Below are 8,173 nucleotides of genomic sequence, written 5' to 3'. Positions count from 1 at the left end.
CCATGAAAGGACCACACCAAAAATAACTGTGATTTTTGTGCTGAAGGAGTGTAATTTTTTTCACTCTGTAAATTATATTCTCCAAATAAAAATTTGACAATACAAAACCAACAACCCGATTTAAAATGGAATAGAAAAATGGACAGAGGATATGGATAGATGGTTCTCATAGTGAAAAAACGAATGATCCAAGCGAATGAAAAAATGTTCAGTCTGCCTCATAATAAGAAAAACATACGTCATAATTAGCCTGACATACACTTTTGAAACTATCAGATCGGCACAGTCCAAAGAATTTGAAAACACTGTGTCGCAAGAGTAGAGGGAAACAGTTGCTCTCATACCTTGTTTATGAGACTGTAAGATGGCACAATTTATGCCTAGCAATTTGGCTAGATTTACTAAAATTTTAAGTGGATGCACCCTTGATCCACTAATACTACTTCTAGGAATTTATCCTACGATCTACTTACACTTTTGCCTAACAACATGAAAAAGTCTATATACTGCAGCATCGATCTAATATCAAATGCTAGAAACAGTCTAAATGTCCACTAATAGGGGATTTACTTAAATAGTCCATACAAAGGATCACTATATAGCCTTTAAAAGCGGGGTGGGGGTGGGCAGGGGCTAAGGGTATTGAAATGAACAGGGTTCAGGGTGTGTTAATGAAGTGATGGGAATGAGGTGTAGAATGGTGTGTCCAGTGTGTTCCCTTTCTGTGAATAAGAAAGGAGCATGTTAATCAGGCACAGACGGTCTCCAGAAAGATGCACAGAAGTCTCTGCAGTGGCACCTGGGGCAGAGTGGGACAGAGTTCCTAAGAATGGGAATGACACTTTGTATCATAAATCTTTTCTGTGACTTTTGAATGCTGTAGCTTTTGTACATATAACCAATTCAAAACCTAAAGTAACACTGTATTGATTTTTAAATTTGAAAATGTTACCACTATTCTTTTTTAAAAAAAACATGATCCTCTAAAAGTTTTCTTAATCCAGGCTTGCAGAGGTCACCTGGTTCAGTGAAACAGAAGGGAGAGGGTTTTGAGGTCCCATTTCTGGTTCAGCCTCTGACTCAGTGGGTCTCAGTGACTAGTTTCATTCTGAGCCTTCCTTTCTCATCAGTACAGCAGTGGAATTGGTTTAGGTAATCACTAAAGTCCCTTTCACCCTATTATGAGTAACTTTGAAAATACTTTATTGTTTACAAATAAGAAGATATCATTCACAAACATTTGTTAAAGGAAACATTTTATTGAAGTATATAACACACAGGAAAGCACACAAATCGTAAGTATCCAGCTTGGTGAATAAAGTGAACACACCCAGGTAACAGCCCACACCTAGATAGATGGTAGACCATCACCCACACCCCCAGAAACCCCTCCCAGTCACTACTGGGCCCCAGGGCTACCATCCTCCCCACCCCATAGATTATTTTCGCCAGGGACAATTAAAAGCAAATCACTCCAGCACCTAAAACAACTGTTTCCACGTTTGCACTTTTCCTTCCATTCTTTTCAAGATGTAAACAAGTGGTGACGATTGGCAGAAGGTAGTTGACACCCACGTTTGTTTCCACCACCTGCCAGTTCTTTGCCATGAGGAATCTAACGGCAAAGAATGGTTAATACTCTTCTCCTTTCCGCTGCCTATTACGATGTTAAAGGGAAAATGCCATTACAGACATTTCTAGACAAATCACACGGGAGCAAAGCAAACACGTGGATGAACGGTCTGGAATGCACTCTCATCAGATAATGGAAAAATCCAGGCTGTCTTCTGGTGCCCTGCACTAACATACCCCGGGGCGGGTGTCCCAGTCCCCCGGGTGGTGGTCCCCCTGCTTCTGCCCGGTGGCCGCCGGCGGGCAGCGCGGAGCGTGTGTTCTGCGCGTTCGTGGAATCCGCGGGGTTAGCTGGCTTCCCGTGCGCCCCGGTGCTCGCCGCCAGGACCGAGGCAAGACGCGCGCGCGGGGCCTCCGGCTGGAGACGCGGGCTCGCCGGTCCCCGCCAGCCCCACGGCGTGTGATCGAGTGACTTTCATGTCAGACTTTCCAGTTCCCGGCTCGGCTTATACACGTAGCCTCCCCCTGGACGTCCACATTGCTTCTGCAGTGCAGCGTCTGTTGTGTCGAAAGACCTCTGCGGATTTGAGGAAAGTTTGCCCAGCAAGGCTACAAAGCCGCCACCCCTGGCTTGAATGGAATGGGTGGGGGGGGGGGCGGGGGGAGTGTTTCTGAGGCCCTGCCTGCGCCCCCGCCCCGCCCCCACCCCCGGCAGCAGCCGCCAGCCGCGCTGGCCGGCTTGTGTCGTCAGTGATTTATGGCCCGCGGGGCCCAGCTGTTGGCGTGGACGCGGCAGCTGCCCAAGGTTAAGGGGGCCTTATGTGAGGTACTCGAGTCATGGGATGGCCTCAGAGCAGCTGTTCCCTCCCGAGGTCAAGGCGGTGATCATGTTGCCGATCTGCGAGCCAATACCAGCCAGGGAGAGGCTACAGGCCCCCCACCCGGCCACGTGCACACACTCACCCCGCTCCAGCTAAGGCCCAGCGCTCTGCTCTGTCGCAGTCTTCTTGGTGGCGCGTTGATGCCGGGCTGGCTGAGCTGAACGGCTGTTTAGGGGCCGGGGCCCAGCCCTGCAGGAAGATGGTTAGTGGGAGCTGCTCCCCATGGCCCCCCATTGTCACCCAGCCCAGGCGTGCATCAAGGCAAGGGCTGAGAGCAGAAAGGAACATCCAGCTCTTTGTGAAGCCCTTACTGTGTCCCAGCCCCCTGCCAAATGCTTTACTTGCATTTTGTCATCTAACTCTTGGAACAGGCCAGTGAGGTGGATTTGACTAATATACCCCCGAACCTCCTGAAAACAGGTTCAGAGAAGTTAAGGAAACCGGCCTAGATCACACAGCTAGCTGCCTGTCTTTGGAGCCAGAGCTTTTAACAACTAAAGTGCCCACTATGTGTCAGGCAGTTTGCACAGGGTACAGTATTCATTCTCCTCATCAACCCTGAAAGGCCATTCAGGAGCTGAGGAGGCAGACCCCGTGTCTTTCCTAAGGTCACTTAGGCAGTGAGCAGCAGGGCTGAGATTGTCCTTGGCATGCTGAACACCAAACTCTGCTCTTTTTCCTTCCCCTTCACCTAACTACACCCCCTGCTGCTTCAGGGAGGCTTCATTGGGGCACACTGTGGACTTCTTGCCAAAGGGGGCGGACAGCCGGGAATTGGCCCTGCTTCCTGCTTGCACCTTCCTGCCCACTCCGCTGCCTGTGACACACTTGGCCCCTCCCCCTTCTCAAAAGACTCTCCTCTCTTGGCCTCAGCTAGTCCTCCTCAGCTTGTCCACATCACATGGGTGTCTCCTAGCCGACTGTCTGCTCCTATTTGGCCTCCTTTCCTGAACCCCCCTCCTTTCCTCATTCCAGTGATGAAGGGTCCCAGGACTTGATCCTGAATCCTCTTACCTCTCTACTCATCTTTCCAGTAAGAGTTCTCCCATCCCTGTCTGTGGCCCAATAACTTCCAACTTATTTCTCCCGCTCCAGCCTCTCTTCTCCGGGGCACACCCGATTGCCTCCTTGACATTTTTTTTTTGTTTTTTTTTTAAATTTATTTATTTATGGTTGCGTTGGGTATTCATTGCTGCACGCGGGCTTTCTCTAGTTGCGGCGAGCGGGGGCTACTCTTCGTTGTGGTGCGAGGGCTTATTGCGGTGGCTTCTCTTGTTGAGGAGCACAGGCTCTAGGCACATGGGCTTCAGTAGTTGCAGCACGAGGGCTCAGTAGTTGTGGCTTGCCGGCTCTAGAGCGCAGGCTTAGTAGTTGTGGCGCACGAGCTTAGTTGCTCCGAGGCGTGTGAGATCTTCCCGGACTGGGAACTCTTCTATGTCCTGCATTGGCAGGTGGATTCTTAACCACTGTGCCACCGTGGAAGCCTGCCTCCTTGACATTTTTTAACAGCTATATTGAGATGTAATTCACATACCGTACAATTCATCCACTTAGAGTGTACAATTCTATGGCTTTCAGTATATCCACGGACTTGTGCAACCATCACCGCTACAGTCAATTTTAGAACATTTTTACCACCCCCAAGAGAAACCCGGTACCCGTTAGCAGTCACTTCCCACTTCCCCCCAACTTCCACAGGCCCTGGAAACCACTAATCTGATTTCTGTCTCTATCAATTTGCTTATTTCTGCACATTTCATAAAAACGGGATCATACAGGGAATTCCCTGGCGGTCCAGTGGTTAGGACTCCACACTTTCACTGCTGAGGGCCTGGGTTCAATCCCTGGTCGGGGAACTAAGATCCCGCAAGCCATTTGGCACAGCCAAAAAAACAAAAAAAACAAAACAGGATCATACAATATATGACCTTTTGTGACTGTAGTGGTGTTTGGTTTTTTTTTTTAACACCTATATTGGAGTCTATTGCTTTACATTGGTGTTAGTTTCTGCTGTATAACAAAGTGAATCAGCTATACGTATACTTATATCCCCATATCTCATCCCTCTTGCGTCTCCCTCCCACCCTCCCTATCCCACCCCTCTAGGTGGTCACAAAGCACCGAGCTGATCTCCCTGTGCTATGTGACTGCTTCCCACTAGCTATCTGTTTTACATTTGGTAGTGTATATATGTCAATGCCACTGTCTCATTTCGTCCCAGCTTACCCTTCCCCCTCCCCGTGTCCTTAAGTCCATTCTCTACAGTGGTGATGTTTTATGCTTTGAAGTTTCATCAGGGGTTCCCTCGTAGAGCAGTGGTTAAGAATCCGCCTGCCAAGCAGGGGGCTCGAGCCCTGGTCCGGGAAGATCCCACATGCCGCGGAGCATCTAAGCCCACGAGCCACAACTTCTGAGCCCATGTGCTGCAACTACTGAAGCTTGCGTGCCTAGAGCCGCTTGCTCTGCAACAAGAGAAGCCACTGCAATGACAGACCCACGCACCGCAACGGAGAGTAGCCCCTGCTCACCGCAACTAGAGAAAGCCCGCGCACAGCAACAAAGACCCAGCGCAGTCAAAAATAAATTTAAAAAAAAAAGTTTCATCCATGTTGTAGTATGTATCAGTACCTCACTGCTTTTAATAGCCAAATAATATTCCACTGTATGGGTATACCACATTTTCTTTATCCATTCATCCACTTCATGTTGTTTCCACTTTTAGTTATTATGAATAATGCTTCTGTGAATATTCATGTGTAAGTTTTTCTGTTGATTGACATTTTCATTTCTCTTGGATATATACCTAGGAGTGGAATTGCTGGGTCATATGGCAACTCTATGTTTAACTTTTTGAGCAACTGCTAAACTGTTTTCCACAGAGCTGCACTATTTTACACTCCTACCGTCAATGTATGAGGATTCCAACTTCTCCACATCCTCACCAACACTTGTTAGTGTCTATCTTTGATTACAGCCAACCTAGTGGGCATGAAGTAGTATCTTATTGTGGTTTTGATTTGCATTTCCCTGATGACTAATGATGTTGAAAATGTTTTCATGTGTTTATTGTTGATTTGTACATCTTCTTTAAACAAATATCTGTTCAAATCCTTTGCTCACTTTAAAGTTGAGTTATCTGTTCATTTATTATTGGGTTGTAAATGTTCTTTACATATTCTGGATACATGATTTGCAAATATTTTCTTCCATTCCGTGGAATATCTTTTCACTTTCTTTGTAGTGTCCTTTGAGACACAAAAGTTTTTACTTTTTTTTGATGTATAGTTGATGTAAAGTATTATATAAGTTTCAGATGTAGAACATAGTGATTCAAAATTTTAAAGGTTATATTCCACTTATAGTTATTTTAAGGCTTTTAATTTTATTTAATTAATTAATTTATTTTTTTTTGGCCTCACCACGCAGCATGCAGGATCTTAGTTCCCCAACCAGGGATCGAACCCATGCCCCCTGCAGTGAAAGCACAGAGTCTTAACCACTGGACTGCCAAGGAACTCCCAAGGGTTTTTAATTTTTGATGAGGTCCAATTTATTTATTTTCTTTTGGGTGTTGTGCTTTAGGTGTTATATCTAAGAAACTGTTTCCTAACCCAAGGTCATGGAGATTTAGTCCTATGTTTTCTTCTGAGGGATTTGATAGTTTTTAGCTCTTACATTTAGGTTTATGATCCATTTTGAGTTAATTTTTGTGTATGGTGTGAGGTAGAGGTCCAGCTTCATTATTTTGCTTGTGCATTTCAGTTATTGCAGCAGAATTTCTTAAAAAGATTATTCTTTCCCTCATGAATTATCTTGACACCCTTGTTGAAAATCAATTAACCATAAATGTACAGTTTATTTCTGAACTGTCAATTCTTGCCCAATGATCTATATGCCTTTGCTTATGCCAGTACCCTCTCAAGTTTTAAAATCAGAAGGTTTGAGTCCTCCAACTGTTTTCTCCTTTTTCAATATTGTTTTATCTATTCTGGGTCCCTTGCATTTTCATTTAAGTATTAAATCAGCTTACCAATTTTTCTTTAAAAAGCCAGCTGGGATCTTGGTGGAGATCGTATTGAATCTGTAAATTAATCAGTCAATCTTAAAATGTTAAGTCTTCTGATCTGTGAATAAGTCTTTACATTTATTTACATCTGATCTGATTCCTTCAACAATGTTTTGCTATTTCCATTGTACAAGACTTACACATCTTTTTTTAAAGCTACAGCTAAGTATTTTATTCTTTTTGTTGCTATTTTAACTTGAATTGTTTTCTTAATTTCATTTTTGGAATGTTCATTGCTAGCGTATAGAAGTACAATTGATTTTCATATATTCATCTTGTATCTTGCAACCTTGTTGAACTCATTTATTATTTCTAATAGTTTTTTAGTGAGTTCTTTAGAACTTACTTATTCCATTTTAATCTGGATGACTTTTTATTTATTTTATGACGTATAGTTGATTTACAATGTTGTGTTAATTTCTGCTGTACAGCAAAGTGATTCAGTTATACATATATGTATTCTTTTTCATATTCTTTTCCATTATGGTTTATCACAAGATATTGAATATAGTTCCCTGTGCTATACAGTAGCACCTTGTTGTTTATCTATTCTATATATAATAGTTTGCATCTGCTAATCCCAAATTCCCAATCCATCCCTCCCCCAACCCCCCCATTTGGCAACCACAAGTCTGTTCTCAATGTCTGTGAATCCGCTTCTGTTTCATAGGTAAGTTCATTTGTGTCATATTTTAGATTCCACGTATAAGTGATATTATATGGTATTTGTCTTTCCCTTTTTGACTTACTTTGCTTAGTATCATAATCTCTAGGTCCATCTGTGTTGCTGCAAATGGCATTATTTCATTTTTTTTTTATGGTTGAGTAGTATTCCATTGTATATATGTACCATATCTTCTTTATCCATTCATCTGTCAATGGACATTTAGGTTGTTTCCATGTCTTGGCTATTGTGAATAGTACTGCTATGAACATAGGGGTGCACGTATCTTTTTGAAGTAGAGTTTTCTCCGGATACATGCCCAGGAGTGGGGTTGCTGGATCATATGGAAATTTTATTTTTAGTTTTTTGAGGAACCTCCATACTGTTTTCCACAGTGGCTGCACCAATTTACATTCCCACTAACAATGTAGGAGGGTTCCCTTTTCTCCACACCCTCTCCAGCATTTGTTATTTGTAGATTTTTTTAATGATGGCCATTCTGACCAGTATGAGGTGGTACCTCATTGTACTTTTGATTTGCATTTCTCTAATAATTAAAAATATGGAATGCTTTGGGAATTCCCTGGCGATCATGTGGTTAGGATTCCATGCTTACACTGCCGAGGGCATGGCCAAAAAAAAAATATATGGAACATTTCACAAATTTGTGTGTCCCCCTTGTGCAGGGGCCATACTAATCTTCTCTGTATCGTTCCAATTTTAGTATATGTGCTGCTGAAGCGAGCACCTGGAGGACTTTTCTTTCTTTTTCTTGCCTGATTACCCGGTTAGAACCTCCAAAACAATGTTAAATAGAAGTGATGACAGTGGACATCCTTGTCTTGTTCTTGATCTTAGGGGGATATCATTCAGTCTTTCACCATTAAGTTTGATTTTAATTATGGGTTTTTCATATATTCCCTTTATTAGGCTGCAGAAACTCCCTTCTATTCTTAGTTTGCTAAGTATTTTTATTATGAAACTGTGTTG

At 43.5% G+C, this 8,173-nt stretch overlaps 1 non-coding gene across 1 annotated transcript; it reads right to left on the bottom strand.

Moving 5' to 3' along the window:
- Window positions 1-7,824: 7,824 nt before the first annotated feature.
- LOC114238738 (U6 spliceosomal RNA) lies at window positions 7,825-7,931 on the bottom strand. Its single transcript, XR_003624029.1, has one exon. It is a non-coding gene; the product is annotated as a U6 spliceosomal RNA (small nuclear RNA).
- Between the last annotated feature and the right edge of the window lie 242 nt (window positions 7,932-8,173).

Source organism: Balaenoptera acutorostrata, chromosome 11 (genome assembly GCF_949987535.1).
Source record: "Balaenoptera acutorostrata chromosome 11, mBalAcu1.1, whole genome shotgun sequence".
Lineage (NCBI taxonomy): Eukaryota > Metazoa > Chordata > Mammalia > Artiodactyla > Balaenopteridae > Balaenoptera > Balaenoptera acutorostrata.
This window is presented reverse-complemented; position numbering and strand designations above follow the sequence as displayed.